Source organism: Hypanus sabinus, chromosome 9 (assembly GCF_030144855.1).
Source record: "Hypanus sabinus isolate sHypSab1 chromosome 9, sHypSab1.hap1, whole genome shotgun sequence".
Lineage (NCBI taxonomy): Eukaryota > Metazoa > Chordata > Chondrichthyes > Myliobatiformes > Dasyatidae > Hypanus > Hypanus sabinus.
Window position 1 is genome coordinate 122,952,998 of NC_082714.1, and position 23,256 is coordinate 122,976,253.

A 23,256-nucleotide genomic window follows, 5' to 3' on the forward strand; every position below is an offset into this window, starting at 1 on the left:
CCCCCTCCCAGACCTCTTTCGGGAAGAAACTTGGTCAATTGAGATGTCTTTTCATGTGATATGTAATCCAGTAACAATCATATTGCCAAGTAAGTGAGTTCTCTAAAAGACAGAACCATTTTAAATACACCCAATGCTGTAAATGAACACTGCTTTTAACACTAAATAAAGACAGGCTTTAAAGGTTGATTGTGATATTCAATTGTAACTAACTTAAGGTGACATTGCCTGATTTTATTTTTAAAGGTAGTAGAATAGATTTTTAAAAAGAGAAAAGCAAAAGATGCTGCGATAGAAATATCTAAAAGAAATCAAAACCTTCCATTAAAAATGCATTAAATTTATTTTAATAACAATTTCACACCCACCCCTACAGCAAACAAGAATTAATATGTTTTCTATTATGGAGGACTGTAAGCAAACATTTTAAGACATCACTAGAAATAATTGTACCAACATTTATAGCAGTCTGGAACATGGCTACAAATAGTGATGTTATCAAATCCAGAGTATGAAATATTATGCAATTTCACTTCCAATTTAGTCAGTAAGAATAGTTCATTTTTCCAAAAATGACTCTTGCATATAGTTTGAAAAACCATACATGGGTTTAGAAGTTGTCTATTGAAAGAAATCTGCATCATACACACAGTTGGACAATGTATAGGGCAATGTCACAAGTAAGTCTGTAGAAGAAGAATAGCCCTTAACTCGGCAGTGGAGTTATCGGGGCACTGTCATGACGGTGTTTTCGTAGCAAGCTATTCTTGTTTTTACGAGGCCGAGTCACTTTGCGGGGTGGAAGTGACGTCGGCTTCCGGGCCAAGGTCTGCCCCGCACTCAGAGCCCTCTTGGTTGCCGCTGGCTGCGGACTCATCCGCGACTGCTGGAGCCGGTTCGCTTGCCACGTGGGCGAACCGCCACAAGAAGTTTTTAATTTATCATTTCATCTTATTACAGTATTTCTTCATTGAGACATTCCACTGCTGAAAATAATTGACAGAAAAATATTTCTCAGTTTACTGAGAAGACAGGAAGATCTAAATGACATTGCACAAAGGTTCAATTGAAACCAATCAATGTTATCTCAAAACAAGGACTAGGCTTTCTGATTCCCTAAACAATTAGATGTGTTGAGAAGTTTTCAGCTGTGTGAGTTAGGACTTACTTCACATTTATTATAATAGAAACCCAGGACATCAAAAAAAACTTGAAGGAAAAGGACAATGAGTATTGACCATTTGTAAATCAGTATCAATTTGACCCCTACACTACAATTTATAAGTTTATACATTATATTCAGTTTCATTACCTTGTAATGGTGAACCTCGTCAGCAAATTCTTGATAGGCTCATTGACATAAATGATGTTGAGGTGCTGCTGGGTTGACATCCACAAAACATATATAGAGCAGTCAAAAATATAATGGAAGGATATGACATTTTGACCATCTGATTGATTACCTAGTGCCAATCTGAACCAGTTATTTGACTAATTATTTATGTACACCAAGCTCCTCACCAATTCATGTGTCCCTTCTGCAGTCCAGTCATCTGGATGCAACAACAAGTAAGCAGCCAAACTGATAATCCTTCAAAAAGTTACAGGAGGATTCTGTTTTTTTTTTAAAAATGAACTGTACAGATTTTGTTCTTGACATCCAAGAGAAGCAGTGCTGTCTGAAATGAAAATAGAAAAAGTTTGAAATATTCAGCAGGTCAAGCAGCGTCTATGAAGAAAGAAATAGAGTCAACATTTCAGGTTGCTGAACTTTTATCAGAGCAGCTTTTTAATTACTGACACCTTCTTGGCAATGTATAAATAAGGATAGACATGCTTTTTTTTCTGGGTTTTAGGCTGGCATGGGCAACATCCAAAGCTCGGTCCCTGTTAAGTTCTGTGCTGAAATTGAAAAGGGACAAATTTTTCATGCACTGCGTTGTGGGTATGTAGAAAGAGCTGCAAGAGGAATTGCTAGAAATAGGTCTAATTACAGTCTTAAGATATTTAGACAGGTTCATGGGTAGGAGAGATTTAGAAGCATAGAGAGCCAACACAAGCAAATGGGATGAGCTCAGGGTGGCTCCTTGGCTAGCATGGACAGATTGAGCCAAAGAGCCTGTTTTAATGCTAACTCTATCATGCGGAAACGAGCAGTCAACGTTTCCAAGGATGCTGCCCACCCTGCTGAGTTCATCCAGCTTGTTTGTACATGTTGATTTGACCACAGCATCTGCAGTGTACTTTGTGTTAACTCTATCACGCTGTTGCAAAGAACTTTAAAGAACAGAAGATTATTCCACTCACTGAACCAGATGTGTTCTACGATTCAATGAAGATACAGTACATCTCAACTGATCCATGGGTCCGTTTGTCTGTCTTAGTTTCATTTCCCTCCATGTCCTTAATAGCTTTATTGATCTGAGACATAAATGGAAATTAATTTAAGATAATATCCATTTTTTGAGTGAAGAAGTTCCACAGATTTACAATTGGCTGCATGAAGGAGCATTTCTAAATATGATCAAAATCATGAAAGCTTCAATATGCCCCCTTAACTATGATTTCAAAGAACATAAACATAATTTATGTTATCTCTCATCTCCTTGCCTTTGGTGGTATCCTGAAAATACCTGGAAGATACTGAGATTTTATTATTGACCTCCCTCCAGTTGTTGAAGATAACACAAAATAAAAATAGTTTTATACCAAAAAAAAATACACTGCTGAACCATAAATGCTATTACATATTTGCAGACCCTGAAGAGCACCATTATCACAACTGGTTGCAGAAAATGTAAGAAGATTACTGGTATATATACGATGTGCCTTTTGAATGGTTTTATTTTTTTCTAAAGAGCAGTATTGCTTATGGGGATTAAATTAGATCTCACTGAGTCAGTTTTTTTTTTACATTTTGTACCAGTGAAGATGAATACAGCAACTACATTAGGTTCTTTTAATAGTTCTATCAAGTCATGAATGAAACATGGAGAAAAATAACTGTTACAGATTTTTACCATGGTTGATATTGTTGCTGAAAAATCCACTTTGCTTCTTTCTGTAGTTGCTTGGTCAAACAAACCAGATAGAAGAAGCAACACACACAAGATGCTGGAGGAACTCAATGAGTAAGGCAGCATCTATGGAAATGAACAACAGTCAACATTTTAGATCGAGACCCTTCTTCAGGACTGGAAAGGAAAGGGGAAGATGCTAGAATAAAAAGGTGGGGGGGGGGAAGGGAAAGCAGGATAGCTAGAAGGTAAAAGGTGAAGCCAGGTGGTTAGGAAGGGTAAAGAGCTGGAGAGGGATGAATCTGTTAGGAGAGGAGAGTGGACCATTGCAGAGAGGGAAAGAGTGGGATCCAGGGGAGGTGATAGACAGCTGAGAAGATATAAGAGGACAGAGTGGGAAAAAGAAGAAAAGGAGAGGAGAAAGGATTTTCTTTACCAGACGGAGGAATCGATATTCATGCTATCAAGTTGGAGACTACCTAAACAGAATATAAGGTGTTGCTTCTCCACCCTGAAGGTGACTTCATTGTGACATGAGAGGAAGCCATGGACCATCATGTCAGAATGGGAATGGGAATGGGAATTAAAATGTTTGGCCACCAGGAAGTTCTGTTTTTGATGGATGGAACAGATGAAGTGGTCCCCTAAATTACGACAGATCTCACTAATGTAAAGGAGGCTGCATCGGCAACATCGGACACAATAGATGACCCCAGCAGATTCACAGGTAAAATGTTGCCTCACCTGGAAGGACTGTCTGGGGCTGGGACTGTTTGAGGTGAGGGAGCAGGTGAATGGGCAGTTGTAGCTGCTTGCAGGGATAAGTGTCAGGAGTGAGATTAACGGGGAAGGACAAGGGAATCAAAGGGAGAGCAATCCCTGCAGAAAACCGGGGTTTAGTGGAGGCAAGAGTTGGCAGATCTAATTGGTCAGAATCAACATCCCACACCCTGTCTTACATTCGATAGTAAAAGTTTAACTGCTGGAATTAATAGTAAAATGGTTAGACTCTAGCAGATTTGAAAAGAGTAGCCAAACCAGGTGAAGAAGGTGAGTCACAGAAATTTCTCACATCACATTAGAAATAGTTTTCTTTGTGGGTAGACATTGAAGGAAAAGAAGTAGCAATGGAACAATGGTGCTGTGTGAGCAGAAAGTTATGACAGATGTTATAGTGCAGCTCACCTCCTTCTTGCTCAGTTACCCTGGGGAAGGGAATCAGTGTGACACGGACGTGTGAGGTGAGAATGAGAATTGGTAGAAGTGAAGCAAAGCTCTGTCTCCTGATACTTTTCAGGAAAGAATCAAATGTGACAGATCCAACACGGCTATCAAATACAAAGCTTGATTGGAATTGGGATCAAAGGTATGAAGAAGCTTTCTGTACCAACTACACTTGATAAGAATCCTTAAAAATTTTCTCAATGAGTTAGGTTATATTCAAGGTGGAAGCTCCAAACTTCAACTGAAGGAAAATGCTGCACCTAGACTCTGTATTGCTCCTTCTGAAGCTTATAGTCTGAAGGTTAAGGAAAAACAGAGAGCCCACAGGAAGCTAGTATCTGATTGAGTTTTCTGATTTAACTGCAACAGATGATGCCGTTAAGATCTTTGGGGATTATAAATTAATAACTAAAGTGAAGCAAAAATAAACTCTTCTTACATCCAACTGATTTGTTGGTTCAACTAGAAGGAGGACAGATCTTCAGAAGCTTTAACATGTTACATACTTACCAAACAAAGAATCATGCCAAACCATTTGAACTGCCCAGTCCAACTGACCTGAACCCATCGCTCTCCATACTCCTGCCATCCACGTACCTGTCCAAACTTCTCTTAAACGTTGAAATCGAGCTTACATTCACCACTTGCGCTGGCAGCTCATTCTACACTGTCTGAACCCTCTGAGTGAGGACGTTTCCCCTTATGTTCACCTTTCTTAGCCCATGACCGTGACCCTTTCTATTCCACATTCTGACTTCTTATATCTTCTCAGCTGTCTTTCACCTCCCCCAGATCCCCTCTCTTCCCCTTTCTGCAATGGTCAACTCTCCTCTCCTAACAGATTCATTCCTCTCTAGCCCTTTACCCTTCCTATCCACCTGGCTTCACCTTTCTTAATCCATGACCATGACCTTTGGTTGTAATCCCACCCAACCTTACTAGAAAAAGCTGGCTTGTATCTATCCTGTCAATACTCCACATAATTTTGTATACCTAATCAAATCTTCCCTCAATCTCTACGTTCTGAGGAATAAAGTCCTAACCTATTCAATCTTTCCTTATAAGTCAGGTCATCCAGTCTACCCACCATCCTTATAAATTTTCTCTGTACTCTTTCAACCTTACTTACATCTTTCCTGTTGGTAGTGACCAAAACTGCACACAATGTTCTAAATTAGGCCTCACCAAGGTCTTATACAATTTTAACATAACATTCTATCTCCTGGGTACTCAATACTTTGATTTATGAAGGGCAAAGTGACAAAAGCTTTCTTTACAAACCCATCAACCTGTAACTACTTTCAAATAATCATGGACCTGTATTCCCAGATCCCTTTGTTCTACTGCACTCCTCAATGCCCTATCATTCACTGTGTAAGACCTACTCTGATGGTCCTACCAAAGTGCAATGCCTTGCATTTGTCGGCATTAAATTCCATCTGCCATTTTTCAGCCCCATTTCCAGCTGGTCCAGATTCGGATGCAAGCTCTGATGATCTTTCACACTGTCCACTGCACACCCAATTTGCTGGTCCATTTAACCACATTATCATCCAGATCATTGATAAAGATGACAAACAACAAAGGACCCAGCACCAATCCCTACAGCACACCTCTGTCATGGGCCTACGGTCAGAGAGGCCGTCACCTAGTACCAATCTCTGAGTTCTGCCACAAACCAATGTCTAATCCAATTTACTACTTCATCATCAATACTGAACAACTGAACCTTCATGTCCAATATCCTATACAGGACCTTGTCAAATGCCTTGATAAAATCCATACAGATGACATGCACTGCCTTGCCTTCATCAACTTTCCTTGTAACATCACAAAACTCTATAAGATTGTTTAGGTACAATCTACCATGCACAAAACCATGTCGACTATCCTTAATCATGTAACACTTACCCAACAGGCTGGTATATGTCCAGGGGAAAAGGAGATCCAGCCACTCACCAACCCCACCTCCTGTACACGCAGGTGCTGTGAGAATCAAGTTTATGCCGCGCGTACACACACAATATGAAACTCACACCAGATACCACTATGGAAAACACTTTAGATATTTTATTAAAACTAAAAGAGTGCTATGCAATACGGTATATATGAAGGAAAAGAAAATAAAGTAAAAGGCGCCAACTTATCAAAGTTCAGTCAGTTTAGTGCACATCGTTGGAGCTCAACTATCGAACCATTCGACCCCTCGTCACTTGCCTCTGACCACCACGTCCTTGCACCTGGGACCACCCGGGTGGTCGACCGAGCAGTGCAGCCCACGTCCACCTTTGTCAGCATCTCCTTCCCGGCTTCCCTGAAAAGACCGCGGAACTCCCAAGCTCCCAGCCTCACAAGACAAAATAACATTCCCCATTGGTTAAAAAATGAATACAATCCCCATATCAGCAAGTCCAAAGCTAAACAACTGCAAGAGAAAACACTTATCAAACATAAAAGCATTCCTCCTCTAGCAAACCAAAGAAGCCATTTTGATTAACATACACAGTACATTGTACAATCAGTCCATGTCTATCCAAATGCTTATATATCTGGTCCCTCAGAACACTTTGCAGCAACTTTCCCACTACTGATATCGGCCTGGCTTGTCTACAACTTCATGGTTTATTTTTGGAGCCTTTCTTAAACAATGGAACAACATTAGTTAGCGTCCAATCCTCAAGAACCTCACCTATCACTAAGGATAATTTAATTATCTCTGCTAGGGCCCCTATATTTTCTGCACTTGCGTCCAACAGAGTCCAAAGGAACACCTTGTCAGACCCTGGGGATTTATCCATCCTAGTTTGCCTGAGGAAACACCTCTTCCACTGCAATCATTATAGGGTCCATGACCTCGCTGCTGATTTACTTCATTTCTATCAACTTTGTGTCTGTCTCCCGAGTAAATCCATTTAAGATCTCCCTCATCTCTTTTGGCTCCATGCATGGATTACCATTCTGATTTACCAGAAGACCAGTTTTGTCCCTTGCAATCCTTTTGCTCTTATCGTATCTGTAGAATCTCTTAGGATTCTCCTTCACATTGCTACCAGGGCAACCTCATGCCTTCTTTTAGCCCTCCTGAATTCCTTTTTAGATGTTCTCATGCATTTCTTATACTCTATAAGTACCTCAATTTTCCTACCTGCCTGTACCTGCAAAGCACCTTCTTTTCTTTCCAAACCAGCACCTCAATATCTCTTGAAAACCAAGCTTCCCTAAACCTGTTATCTTTATCTTTCATTTTGACAGATACATACAAGTTTTGACCCACAAAATTTCACTTTTGAAGGCCTCCCACTTACCAAGTACCCCTTTGCCAGAAAACAACCTGTCCCAGTCTACACTTGCCATATCCTTTCTGATACCATCAAAATTAGCCTTTTTCCAATTCAGAATCTCAACCATTCTTTTCTAATATTTGAAGCAAATGACATTGTGCTCACTAGATACAAAGTGTTCCCCTACACAAAATTCTATTGCTTGTCCTGTCTCATTCCCTAATTCCCTTAATCAGTCTTGTACTGATTAAGGAAACTAGCCTGAACACATTTTACAAATGCTATCCCATCTAGTCCTTTTACAGTATGGAGCAGGATCAATATTACCTACTATAACAACCATATGTTTCTTGCAACAGTCTTCAATCTGAATATTTGTTTCTCTAAATCCATAAGACTGTTGGGCGGTCTACAATATAGCCCATTAACGTGGTCATACCTGCCTTATTCCTCAGATCCGCCTATAAAGCCTCACTGGGCGAGTTCTCCAGTCTGTCCTGACTGAGCGCTGCCGTGACTTTTTCCCTGATTTATTATGCCACCACTCCCCCTTTAATCCCTCTTGCTCTGTTGTGTCTTGAACAACAGAAACCTGGAATGTTGAGCTGCCAGTCCTGCCTCTCCTGCAACCAAGTCTCACTAATGGCTACAATATCATAATTCCAGGTGTTGATCCATGCTCTGAGCTCATCTGCCTTTCCTACAATAATTTCTGCATTGAAATATACACAACTCAGAACATCAGTCGCACCATGCTCAACCTTTTGATTCCTGACTTTGTCTGAGGTCTTAACAACATGTCTCCACAACCTCTCCACTATCTGTTAGAAACATAGAAACATAGAAAATAGGTGCAGGAGTAGGCCATTCTGCCCTTTGAGCCTGTACCGCCATTCAGTATGATCATGGCTGATCATCCAACTCAAAACCCTGTACCTGCTATAGAAACATAGAAAGATAGATGAGGTGTATGTATGTCTTATGGCAGGAAAAACATACAAGATCCTAACTGATCACATGGAAAGGAGGTGTAGGTTCTCTCTCTGCACATAAAGTACATATTGCTCCATGAACTTAGACCATTTATTACTTGACAGGAGCTTTGTTGAATTGTAATATTTCATATAATCAATAATGCAAGTATACATAATGAGTCATCTCAACAGGCAAATTATGAGTGAGAAAATTGGAAAAAAAATTAACAACAACAAATAATATTAGAAGAAACAATAATGTCCATTAGTTTTCAACTTGTTTGAAGTCTTCTGGCTGGTCAGTAATTTGCTCACTGTAGACAAGCAGCATAGACTGTGACAGAAGTTACTGGTACATTAACCGCAGTGCTTGTTGTCTTTGTCAGGTACTTTAACTAACTTGCAGTAGCTGGCTTATAGTCTTCTGGCTAGTTAATCATTCCCTCAGTGTAGGCACTGTGACCAAGAGGTTACTAGCACATTAATCACAGCACTTACTGTTTTCATAGAATACCACTTCAGCTCACTTCCAGCTCCCAGTGGTTCCTTACATGTTTTCTTAATCAAGACCCAATCACCAGAAATCAGGGTTTGTCTTCCTTCTACTGTGTCCACCCAAGCGGCAGAAATGGTTGAGAAGCAGCCCTGACAGCTTGGGCTAAGTTCAGACAATAGTTAACTAAACTGTCTGACATAATGTGTGTATCAGCCTCCCTGATATAGAGGGCTCCTGGAAGTGACATGTATTGTATTGTGTTGAGATATAGCGTGGAATTGGCTCTCCAATCCACGCCACTGAGCAGCCCACCTATTTAACCCTAGTCTAATTTACCATGAGCAATTAACCTACTAGCTGGTTCGTCTTTGGTCTGTGGGAGGAAAGTAGAGCAGCTGGAGGAAACTCACAGAGTCAAGGAGAGAACATACAAACTCCTTAAAGACAGCAGCAGGAATTGAACCCAGGTACAGCTGTAAAGTGTTGTGCTAACCACTACGCTGCCATGCTGTCCCAATAGGACATAGGACAATCTGTTACCAGCTCAAATGAACTTAAGTTTAATTGTCGTTTGGAGTTGTTGTTATGCTACATAAGATGACAGAAAGAGCAATAAGCCATGGCACACCTTCCTTATGATACTTGGTCAGTCATTTTTTTTTAATGATTCCATTCAATCACTCTACTTGTCCTGACGATTCTGGATGATGTGGTCAATGAAAATACCATTCAATATTCATCAGTTGACATAACTCCTGACAAACACTACTAGTGAAATATGTTCTTTGGCCAAAGTCAATACGACGTGGTGATCTCCCAACTAGGAATACAGGTGTGCGTGTCCTGTGTGTGTGAGTCAGTAGCTTTCCTTGCTGGAATTGCTCCCACTCATCTTGAAAACTTACACAATATTACCAGTTTAATATCCTTAGTAGGAAATGTATTAACTGGAAAAGTGGACCAGGTGGAGCCGGAGCACTTAATTGTGGTAGTTTTTCCACTGCTGCAGGATTTATTTTCTGGCAAGTTGGGCATCTTTCTAACTTGTATCAAGCTTGTGCCCTGAATGATGTATTCCACCACCACTGGGACGATCTGTCAAACATCTTTTGCACCCCAAAATGTATATTTGCTGTACCAGATTATTTTGGATGTTCTTCTGCAGAGTTCACCTTTGATTCCAAAATTCCAGTTGTTGGGTTCACTATATATTTCCTTGATTCCTTCCAATGCTAACCTGTTCTGAAATTTCATCCACCAATGCATTTCCACTGCTTTCCAATGTAGTCATCTTAAAGTGGCTTTTACATTTTAATGCAGCAACTTTTGACAACACTTTCCTGACACGACAAGGTGGCCATTCTTGACGGGGATTCCTACAGCCTTAAGAAAACCTCTGTCTCCATAGAATTCCACAACCATGGACAACTCCAAAAGCATATTGAGAAACAATGGCAATATAATCTGATCTTTCTTTTGCCAATTTACAGACTTCAATCAAAGCTTTTAATTTTGCTTGTTGGATAGAGGCATCAGGAACCATGCTTCTTGATGCCAGCATTTCAGTTCCATAAATCATCATTCAGGTTCCATATATCATCGTTCAAATTCCTCTCTCAATCACTGAATCATCAGTGTATAGAATCAGATCTTTGGCAACGTAATAATGAACAGGATGCTGTCGGGCTCCATGTTGTTGAATTAAGACTGTTATGATATATTTCTCTTTGATATACAGGGTGAATTATGTACCTCTATCAGGGATTCTTAATGCAGATGCAGTGCACAATATCACCTTTAAAGTTTGAAATGCTTACAGCTGTTCTTCATTAAGAGTTAGAGGGTCACCTGAGCACTTTATTTATTGAGATACAAGGCAGATCAGGCCCTTCCAGTCCTTCAAGCTGCACCGCACAGCAACCCCTGATTTAACCCAAGCATAATCACAGGACAATTTATAAAGACCAATTAACCTACCAACCACTGCGTCTTTGGACTTTGGGAGGAAACCGGAGCACCCGGAGGAAACCCACATGGTCACGGGGAGAACGTACAAACTTCTTACAGACAGCAGCAGGAGTTGAACCTGGGTTGCTGGTACTGTAAAGTGCTGTGCTAACCACCACACTGCCATGCCTCCCCCTGTCCTTCAGGAGATCACTGAGTGGTTGAGCAATAGTTGATGGATCTATCACTAGCTTATTAATAGTTTCATCTTCAGTCATACGTATCTTCACTCCCTTGGTCTTTATTGGAGAAAGTTGTGACATAGCTGTCAATCTCACTGCTTCATCACTGTCATCCTCACTCGAGTCGCTAGGGGACTCTGCAGAATCTATGCAATGTCCATCCTGTAATACTTCGGAGTTCAGAGGGTGTCCTTGTTCCCGGCGTCTGCCCAATGTAGGCAGTAATTCAAATAGCAGTGCTGCACAAGGAAACTGTTCACTGTAAACTGTAATTCCTCAGGCGGAGCTTCAGAAGCATGTGTTCCACTGGGTGGAATGCCAGCAGTACTAGCATTACTTGTAGCATCACTCACAGGACCACCCACTTGAAATCGAGCCTGCGCTTTCTTACATTCTTTCAGTTCTGGAACTCTGGTTCCAATCTCCTTGCAACTCTACCCACACCTGTGCAGCATTAGCCCCCTCCAGTTCAGGTATAAACCATCTCTTCTGTACAGGTCCCACCTTCCCTGAAAAGAGCTCAATGGTCCTAAAGTCTGATGTCCTCCCTCCTACACCAACTATATTAAACTGGATGTTCTTCCCATTTCTGGCCTCAATAGCATGTGCACAGGTAGAAATCCTGAGATCACAATCCTGGAGGTCTATCCTTTAACTTTGCAGCTAGCTCCCTGAACTCGCTTTCCAGAACCTCATCACTCTTCCTACCTGTGCCATTGATACCCAGAAAGACCACAACCTCTGGCAGCTCCCCCTCCCGCTTAAGACTGCTGAGGACTCAATCTGAGATATCCCAGATCCTGGCACCTGGGAGGCAACATACCATCCACGAACCTCCTTCTCATCCACGGAATCTCCTTTCAGTTCCCCTAACTAATGAATTCAATAAGAAAAATGTTAGGGCCTGTACATAAAATGCTACATTACAAGATTATGTGTAAGTGAACAAAATTTGTATATCAAGAGTTTAAGCAGTTACTAGTGACTTCACAGATTTTTGTTCATTATCCAGCAATGCCATTATTACTGAGACATCCTGCTTTGCGATATTGATGTAGTTTTATCAAATCAATGAAACAATGCTCAGAGTGAGAGAAAAGAGATTTGGATTACATGACAAAATAACAAAGTTCTGCAGTATAGCTGGAATTTTATTATTTTTATAATCACAAACACCTGCACATTATTTTTGGTAAAGAAAGAGATACCTCCATGGTTATTAACTGTGGTACAGATGTTGTAATATTAACACACTATGTGTATGATTACATTCTCAAGTACAAGAATGGAGAAAGTGATCAGAATACAAAAAATGCTGAGCTGGTTACTTGCAGCAAGTGGTGACTCTTTCTACTTCCGTGTACAATACAAATACCAAATAAGATTGTGCCACTGCTAGAGTGCATGGGCATTATACTATTTACAACCCAGTAACTTGTTACCATAATGAGATTTGACCCCATCAGCTCAAGGAGGAAATATATGTTTGCAATGGATATGAAAAGGAATGTATCAGGAAATGTAGAGGAGGCTTGATGCAAAAGCAAAGCAGTGGAGACTATTTCACAGTAAACAGTACTAATAAACTGCAAAGTAACAAGCCACGAGGGCCACAGAGTAAGAGAGACCAGATACTTAACATGACAAGGCAACTGGAGGCTAGGAGCAACTGTTTGAGTCTGGCTGGTTGAATGGGAGAACAAGGACTGTGGATGAGAGCTGGGTTTAAATAGGCTGCAGGTGATGAGTTGGAAATGAGCGGCATGTGACTCCTTCTAGCTGGGTGGAGACTAAAAGGTGGCAGCCTGAGCAAGCCTGACAGATACAAAGCTCACATATTAATTACAGGAAAACTGCGAGTAAAGTATCAAGAGGAGTGCCATGAAAGACTTAGAATGGTGTGCAGCTTTAAACATTCAGACGTGTTGCTTTGCCTTAAGAAAAGAATGTGAAAGTCAAGTATGAGGAATCCCCAAGTTTATCTCATATCATATGCAAGCTGCTAAACATTTTGTTTAGTGATAGTGTTTATAATAGCAGTTGAAAGGATATGAGCATTGGTGAATTAATTGAACGAACCAAAGTATAACTCATGTCCTCAGCTGATCAAACTTTGGCTGAGGATAAGTTATGATTTTCCAAAGCCAGAATTTCTTCGCCTGAATCTGAAATCAATGTTGGCCTGCAGACACACTTCAGGAAGAGTTGTTACCCACTTCTGATCATGTCTCAGAGCCAAATGAGCTGTGTTGTCTGCAGCCCTGATTGTCATAGCTTTGTCATTGGCAGTCCTCAGCTGACTGAACCTTTTCCTCCCTCAAATGTCCACATGTGGATGGATGCCAAAATGTTGATAACTTGGTGCATTAGAACATAAATGTTAATACTAAAGCGCTAATGCATAGAGTAGCTTAGTGGAAACATCCACTACTGCCTCAAGAAGGCAGCATCTATCATCAGGATTGCCCACCAAATGGGTCACGCTATCTCCTTGCTGCTGCAGAAGCTCACAGTCCCACGTCACCAAGTCACCAGCTACTTTCCTAAAACTAACTTGTAGAACCATAGCAACGGAACGCTGCAGACCACATTTTGCACTGCCTCAAGCAGGTTTTTTATTGTATCTGTACCTCACTGTACTTGTACGTATGACAATACACTTGACTTCCACAGGCAACCAGAGACAATATATTTATCCGTAGCTTTCAGAATTTGCCACTCCAATTTTCTTCTTTATATCTTTTATTTATGAGCCCCACCACCTAGCAACCCTAGCCTAATCACAGGACAATTTATAATGACCAATTAGCCTGCTAATGGTATGAGTGTGGGAGGAAACCCATGCGTTCATGGCGAGAAACATACAAACTCCTTACAAATGGCATCGGGATTGAACTCTGAACTCCAATGCTTCAGGCTGTGATAGTGTCACACTATCCACCATCCTGTTGAATTGTAAAAGTGAAATGTTTCCAGATTAGCACATACTGTATTATATTAGAGTATGTGATAATGATGAAGATGTTTGATGTCCTGAACTGTGGTAGAACAGTAGTCCTGATGATGATGTAAACCGACAGGAAGAAAACTGATTCAGTATGGTTACTTTCTCTTCAGACTGAGACTGCAGTACTCTTGTCAGTGTATATGAAAAATATAAAAAATAAAAGGCTGGCACAGTATAAGGTTTTTATTCAATATTTTATTATTCAGACCATTGTGTGTATGTTAGTATTGTCATTGATTTGCAGGTTGGATTCAGCAATTTCCTTTAAACAATATAACCAACAAGGTTAAATAGAACACTGTCAGAAAATATACGCAGCTTTCTTCCTTTCCTGTATTTGCAAAGCATTTTCTTGGAAATTTTTTGTACTTCCTCCTAAGTGCTTTCAAATGAGAGTTTACATTGTGATTTTACAGTCTCTTTAAACCTATTTGCTCATGCATATGCATAGTAACACTGCAGTCTGTAAACAAGCAAATTTAAACAGATGACATTGAAAGGCAAGAATCGGTCTTTGTGTTGGGCAGTTTTTTTCAGTGACCTCTTGTTGCTTAGTCACAGAACAAGTTTTTTTAATTTAATAGTTTACATGAACTTCATGGCTTCATATTACCAACAACAATGTGCTGATTAAATTGGACAGCAGTGGGTTGATTTTCTTTTATTTCAAAGATATAAAATCTGCAAGTACAGATATATGGAACTATTTTGTGCAGGCTATCTCGTCCCATTCACATTATGTCAGCAAGTTATCAGTTTTTCTTCAACTACATTCCTTGAATAAATAGTCTAAAAGTCCTTTTTTCCAAAACCTCAGAGTACAATGGCCTTAAAGCATGATCTTATCCCACAGAGTCATTTCCTTGGCTATTCCAGCTTTGTCAAATTAGTGGGGCTGATTAATAAGCTTGCAGAACACACAAAAGTGGCAGAGTTATGAATGTCAAGAATGTTGTTAAAGAATCTGGTAGTTGAAAATGTCAGCAAAGAAATGGCAAATAGAGTTTAATCTGGATAAGTGTGAGGAATTGTCTCATGAGGTCAAATGCATGAGGAATGTGTACAATAAATAACAGAATCCTTAGGATCAATGATATACAGATGTTCCAGTCTATAGCTCCCTGAACATGGAACACAAGAAATTATGAAGGTAAAAATGCTATTTGGCATATTAGTTGTGCATAATATTATTATATAATATATATTATATAAATTATTTTATTATTGTATACAGAATATATGAAGGAGAATGGAAATCTGGTTGAATGATACTATTTGGTTGTATTGGAAAAATCCTAATCCACCTACTGTTTTTTTTGGCTCTCCTCCATTATGTCATGTTTAAGCTTGTAGAAAATTAGAAGTCAGACGTTTGGTACATCTTTTGAATTTGAGCAAACCTGGTGACCTTTCATTCAATATATTCATATGATTTAAATTTTCTTCTTTTTTTTACTTTTTCATTTTTTTAGGTAATCTTTTTTCTTCTTCTCTGTGATTTTTCAGATTTGACTGGAAGGGTTTTTCCCCTTTTTTTGTAATTATATCCTCAAATGGAACGCCCAGTCTTCTTTTTTTGTTGTTGTTGTGTTAGGTTACTTTAGTGGTTTTTTTTCTTTTTCTTAATAATGGCAATTTTTGATCTTTTTTTTGAATTGTTAAGAGGAGTTGTGGTTATTGAGGAGCTCAATATTATACTATATATGATTTTGACAGTGTACACTCCTTTTTTGTTGTTTGTACTTCTATTGGAATATGTATTTGATATAACTTCTCCTCTAACTTGTATTTGTCTTTATATATATTTTAAATCAATAAAAAAAGATTTAAAATGAAATAAATGAATGATGTCACAACAACAACCTCTCACTCAATGACAGCAAAACCAAAGAACTGATTATTGACTACAGGAGGATGACACCAGAGGTCCATGAGCCAGTTCTCATCAAGGGATTGGGGCTGGAGAGGGTCAGTAACTTCAAGTTCCTTGGTGTTATCATTTCAGAGGATCTGTGCTGGGACCAGCATGTAAGTGTCATAACAAAGAAGGTACAGTAACACCTCTGCTTTCTTAAAATCTTATGCAGATTCGGCATGTCATCTAAAACTTCAATAAACTTTTATAGTTGCACAGTGAATAGTGTCCTGACTGGCTGCATCGTGGCCTGGTATGGCATCACCAATGTCCAAGAAAAGCCAACAAGGAGTTGTAAATTCAGCCCAGTCCATCACAGGTAAAGGGATCCACATCATTGAGCACATGGACGAGAAAGCAGTATTTATCATGTAGGACCTGCACCATCCAGGCCCTTGCTTCATTTCCACCGCTGCCGTTGCAAAGGAGGTACATGAGCCTTAGGTCCCACACCACCAGGTTTAGGAACAGTTACAGTATTACCCTTCAACCATCAGGCTCCTGAACCAGCATGGATAACTGCACTCACATCAACAATGAACTATTCCACAATCAATGGATGAAATGATCGTTACTCCTGCTCCAATGCAGCATATACAAAATACAATAAGCATAAAAACCACAATAAAACACAATATGAATAAACAAGCAATCCTATAAAGCACAATGTACAAGTAAATATATGAGTGAAATACGAAGACAATGTCCAGATGCTTGTTTTGTAGATACTATAAAGCTCTCTCAGCACATCCTTGGCATTAGCGCTCATGAGACAGGTAACGTGGCTGGCCTTTAATTGTAAGATGCTGAAGTGCCTCAGAATAGTGATTGATAGCTACAGAAGAGTTAATGTACCAGCCTTTATTGATGTACACACAGAATGTGAATAATGGTTAATGCTGAAGAGGCTTTGTTATTCAGATGGCTCATTGCGTGAAGCTTTCTGTTGAAATAATGAATGCACTGCTATTCATGCATATGATGTACGTGCTTGTGTTAAGATAGTTTAATGTGAATAATATGTCTGTGTTTAATGTACTTGACCAAAACTGGTCAAATTTCAGTTTTCGTGCATAATGATGCTTTGGTTAAAATTTTGACATTTGGCATGCACACAATACAAAAGAAAATGCCAATGCAATTGTAATAGAAAAAGGCAGATCTGGCAGGAAGCTGTAAACATATCCATTGTAGGTTACATAACGCATATTTTCATTTGGAACCTTTGGCAAAGATTTTAGAAAAATATTGACTTTATTTGAATTGTGATTTTATTCTAATGTTGATAAAATACTTCTATATAAATAAAACTAGAGGCCACTTTTAAATAGAGGATTATGATCCCATAACAATTGCCAACTAAACCAGTGGATTTTCTGATACTATAGTTCCGTTGATTCTTACCACACATTCATTAAAGTGAGGAATAGATTTGGTAATTTAACACAGTGAGATTTAGGATGTCAAAATAAAACAATATGTCTGATCTATTTACTTTAGTAATATTGTGATATCAACAAGGCAAACATCTACTGAATGATCCAATTTTAGTTGAGATTATTTTTATTTAAATATGTCTATTATGAAGTAAAAGTGCTCTATGAGGGGTTGTTTCAATTCATGTTACTAAACATGCCCTGCAACCAAAGCTTTGCTTGTCTATGTTAATTTTATAAATCTGCATTATATGCTGTTGACTTCTACCGTAGCTGTGTTGGTGCCAGCTAGACTGTTACTTTCTGGAGGCCTAAGACGACCCATTTTTAATTCCAAGTTGTCGGAAATTACTTCAGCAAAATCAATACAGCAGGAAGATTGCATGCCGGAAATTCTTCCACATAGATTCAATCTTTTTGTGTGTAATTTGCACACATATGATAAGTTCGCTTAATTAATCGAGCATGCTGCACAGCTGATTAAACGATCACACATAGGATGTTTAACATAGGCACTGTATTTAAAAGTTAATCCCAATCTTATGCTCATTTTCATGCTCTGACAATTTTTTTCTGATTTAGAAGCATAGAGGGGCACTCATAGGTAATACCTTTGACTAATCCCCATTTACAGATTTTGCATTGCTTATAGGCCAACACAGTCTGCTTTCATACAAAAGTCAGTGCGCATTAGAAGAATTTGGAGATTCTAAAGGGATATAAGACTTAATTCCAAGCCTCCTAAAGAAGGAAGGGAAGAAGGTTCATCTATCTGCTTGCTGTTTAACCCAATGTTCTTGTTCCTCAAGTACTGCACATCATTAGTCACATTGCCTTAAGGTGCATTTGTCAATATTGCCAACCTGTACATCAGTAGATGTAAGATAGGCATGAATGCTCTATAAGGAACACCTTTCTTAAACATGAAATAAGTCACTGATCCCTCTCATCAGAAACTAAAGGTTACATCCTTAGTAGCACATCTAATGGTACTAAATTATTTTGTTGAAATTTGGAACCTGTGGGCCTGTGCCTAAGGCATATGTTAAAAAAACATATTGCCCGTGAGCACTGTATATAAGATGAATCGTAAGTAGTTTGAAACTAATCAACAAATATCACAGGTAAGTTTGACCTCCACAAAGCAATCAGTCACACATATATACATCAAACAATGGCTAAGAGTGCTTCACATAATTGTAATGATAGATTCCATAGTTCTGAGGCTTTCTTCAACACCTCTGTTGCAGATTTCATAGGTTGATATCCTACAGGTAATAATAACAAAATGTAAATATGTGGCAGCTAAAGGCAACAGATCTTTATAGACTCAAGAGTGTTAACAGGAACCTGCATGCTTCCCCTTTGTTACAGCTTTCCAAATTGTTTTTCTGAGCCTACTAGCTTTATACAGAGCACTCCTTGTGACACTATCAAAGCCAGTGGAAGAACGTGTCATGTCAGTGAATGCACCTGCAGATGACTGAGAAAGGTGATGGTGAGTAGCTCTGGACCTAAATGTCTTGAACAGGACCGTACATTCTACAACAGCGCAGTGGCACGGCTGGTCATGTTGCTGCGTCTTGCTCCGGTGATCCAGGTTTGATCCTGACTTCCAATGTTGTCCATCTGTGTCTGTATGGGTGCTCCAAGTGCTCCAGTTCCTCCTAAACCCAATTTCATGTTTGTTGGTAGGCTAATTGGCCAAAGTGGGAGGATGGCAGAAGTGTCAGGGTGGAGTTGATGACATTCACAAGAGACCTTTAGACCATAGGATATAGGAGCAGAATTAGGTAATTTGGCCCATCGAGTCTGCTCTGCATTTCACCACAGCGGATCTATTTTCCCTCTCAGCACCGATCTCCTGCTTTCTCCCTGCATTCCTTCACACCCTGACCAATGAAGAATCTGTCAACTTCTGCCTTAAATATACGTAAAGACCTGGCATCCACAACTGCCTGTGGCAATGAATTCCGTAGATTCACTACTTTCTGGCTAATGAAATACCTCCCTCATCTCCATTCTAGAAGAGTGCTCCTCTATTTTGAGGCTGTGTCCTCTGGTCTTAGATACTCCCACCATAGGCAACATCCTCTCCACATCCACTCTCTCAAGGCCTTTTACCATTCGATAGGTTTCAATCAGTTCACTCCTTATTCTTCTAAAGTCCAATGAATACGGTCCCAGAGCCATCAAATATTCTTCATATCACAAGCCGTTTAATCCCTGAATCATTTGTGTGAACCTCCTTTGAACCCTCTCCAGTTTCAACACATCCTTTCTAAGATTAAGGCCCCAAAACTGCACACAATACTCCAAGTGAGGACTCACCAGTACTTTATAAATCTCAATATTACACCCTGGCTGTTATATTCTAGTCCTCTTAAGATAAATTCTAACATCGCATTTGCCTTCCTCACAAGAGACTCAACCTGTAAATTATCCTTTAGGGAATCCTGCACAAGGAGTTCTAAATCCCTTTATGCCTCAGAGTTTTGTATTTTTTCGCCATTTTGAAAATAGTCAATCCTTTCATTTCTTCTACTAAAGTGCATGACCATACATTTCCTGACATTGTATTCAATCTGCCACTTCCTTGTCCATTCTGCTAATCTGTCTAAATCCTTCTGTAGCCTCCATATTTCTTCAAAACTACCTGTCCCTCCACCTATTTTTGTATCATTTGCAAACTTTGCAGCAAGGCCATCAATTCCATCATCCAAATCATCGACGTATAACGTAAAAAGAATTGGTCCCAACACAGACCCCTGTGGAACGCCACTAGTCACCGGCAGCCAATCAGAAAAGGCTCCCTTTATTCCCGCTATTTGCCTCCTGCCAATCAGCCACTGCTTTATCCAAGCTAGAATTTTTCCTATAATCCCAAGGGCTTGTAGCTTGTTAAGCAGGCTCATGTGAGGCACCTTGTCAAAGGCCTTTTGAAAATCCAAGTACACAATATTAACCAATTCTCCTTTATCTATCCTGCTTGTTATTTCTTCAAATAATTCTGTCGGATATGTCTGGCAAGATTTCCCATCAGGAAACCATGCTGACTACGGCCTATTTTATCACATGCCTCCAAATACCCTGTAACCACATCCTTAACAATTGACTCTAATATGTTCCCAAACACTGAGGTCAGACTAACTGGCCTATAGTTTCCTGTCTTCTGCCTCTCTCCCTTCTTGGAGTGGCATTTGCAATTTTCCAGTCTTCCAGAACCATTCCAGATCCAGTAATTCTTGAAAAATCATTACTAATGGCTCCACAGTCCCTTCAGCCACCTCTTTCAGAACCCTGGGGTGTACATCATCTGGCCCAGGTGACTTCTGGACCTTTCAGTTTCCCAAAAACCCTCTCTCTAGTTATGGCAACTTCACACACTTCATGACCCCTGAAACCTGGAACTTCCACCATACTGCTGTCTTCCACAATGAAGACTAATGCAAAATACTTACTCATTTCATCCATCATTTCCTTGTCCTCCATTACTACCTCTCCAGCATTGTTTTCCAGTGGTCCGATATCCACTCTCGCCTTTCTTTACACTTTATGTAACTTCTGGTATTGTTTTTAATATTATTGGCTAGCTTACTTTTGTATTCCACCTTAATGACTTTTTAGCTGCCTTCTAAAAGAGAATAGATTGTTGGTGAATGGGATTAATGAGATTGTTCTGTTCGCTGGGCTAAATGCAATTTGGCTTCTGTGTCTTAAACAACATGAGCAACAGAAACAGCAGTAGTGAGAGACACACAGAGAACTGGATATTGTCAGAGTGTCAGTGCTTAGAAAACAGATGCTGACTTCCTGAAAAAGGACATCACTTTCATGCTTCACAGATCCAATAGCACTTCCCCTAAGGCTACGCGTGAAATTACCTTGCAATGTGGTAGGAACCAAATCACTGCCTCCTGACCTAAACCACCTGATAATAGCAGTCCACAGGTGGAAGCTATGTTTCTGGCTGGCTGCCCAAAAATACATTTGTGATTGGAAGCAAACAATGTTTGAATGTCAATTTACTGTTACTAGCTGCTTTCCCCAAGCTCCTGTCGTGAAGTATGTCAGCCCCATTTTCGTTGTCGTAATTGTACTTTATCTATTGTCGTGATCAAAATCAGTCATCATAGGAGGGGTTGGTTGCCATGGCTGGAGTCTGATCTTCCTCACTGAGAAGCATTCCAGCTGTTCCTGTGCTTTAGAGTTTGTCAGGTGATTCATAAGCCAAGGTTCAATCCTCGCTTCTATTTCAGATATCCATCAGCTGCACCTTTGAATTCTAAATCTAATTTAAAAATTAAGGAATGCTGCATTCCAAAGAAACATCAACTAATCATCCTTGTTCATTCCCTCTGTGCCTTTCTTTCCTAGTCCTTGTGCTCCTGGGCATTGCTACACTTCTGCTTGTGGTGTGATTGACAGAATAATGATGACTTTCAAAAGACAAGATTGCAGATGGTTATTGAAAAAAAACCTGCAGTAGCTCTGGCCCAGAAAGTCTTGTTGCAGATTATAACTTATGGGGGGTGATTGATAAGTTCGTGGCCTAAGGTGGAAGAAGATGAGTTATTAACTTCAAACTTTCTGCATAATCACTCAAAGAGTTGACCTGCATGCGCATGTAACAAGAGCTGTGTAACTCATCTCCTTCTACCTTGGGCCACGAACTTATCAATCACCCCTCATATTGCCAAGAGGGGCAACCCCAGAGCTTGAATGTACTCCAGGCAGAGTGGCAATGGTGGGATCAGGGGTGCAATCCGTTCCACCAGCAAGACCTTGGCAGTCTATACCATATATGGAGAGCAAATGGATGGACTACTGTGAAACTTTGACCATCCTTTTGAAAGTTTGGATCCGCAGCTATGATTGCAGCAATGTGAGCCAGAAGCATAGTTGCAGAATTTGTATGAGAACAGGTGGAGCCTGTTTAGAATCAAGCTGAGCTTCATCTGCTGTACTCACAAAGGTAGAAGCAAAAGGATTGCTTCACATCTTATCCACATTAGACTGATTCAGGACTTCTTTATTGTCCAAAGCTGAATGCAGTGTTTTGGATCTGTTGATTGTTTGCTTTAGCCAGCATTTCATAAGAACATAAGAAAGAGAAGCAAGAGGTCCAAGTGACCGTCTGGGCCTGTTCTGTCATTCAATAAGACCGTGCATGATACAATTTTAGCTTCATCTCTACTTCTTGGTTGCTCCAATAATAGTTTGCCTGTCTCACCTACCAGAACTCTCTGAGGCAGAGTGCTTTATCCGTACAGAAGAAATTCCTTCTCAATTCCATCTAAATTAGCTGACCCTTTATTCTGAAACCAATTTCTTACTTCCAGATTTTCTAGTTTGAGGAAACATCCTCTCAACACTTATCCTTTTCTCAGGATAATATTACTTTCAACAAGATAATATTTTTGATTTTATTTATCATCGCAGGATCAGAAGTGGAGGGGTTCAGCAACTTTAAGTTCCTCGGTGTTATTATTTCAAAGAACCTGCCCTGGGCCCAGGACAAAAGTGCCATTATGAAGAAAGCATAGCAGCACCTCTACTTCTTTAGAAGTTTGAAGAGATTGGACATGACATCTAAAGCTTTGACAAATTTCTACAGATGTGTAGTGGAGAGTATATTAGGCTGGCTCCATCATATTCTGCTATGGAAATACCTAATCCCTCGAAAGGAAAATCCTACAGAAAGTAGTTGATATGGC

At 39.8% G+C, this 23,256-nt stretch overlaps 1 long non-coding RNA gene across 2 annotated transcripts; it reads right to left on the minus strand.

Annotated features, from left to right (window-relative positions):
• Positions 1 to 255: 255 nt before the first annotated feature.
• LOC132398911 (uncharacterized) lies at positions 256 to 3,186 on the minus strand. Of its 2 annotated transcripts, XR_009513841.1 has the most exons (4): positions 3,021 to 3,186; positions 2,308 to 2,421; positions 1,313 to 1,679; positions 256 to 986 (listed from the first exon to the last, which is right to left on the minus strand). It is a non-coding gene; the product is annotated as an uncharacterized LOC132398911 (long non-coding RNA). The 2 variants fall into 2 exon arrangements; XR_009513840.1 differs by having other exon boundaries at positions 256 to 1,679.
• Between the last annotated feature and the right edge of the window lie 20,070 nt (positions 3,187 to 23,256).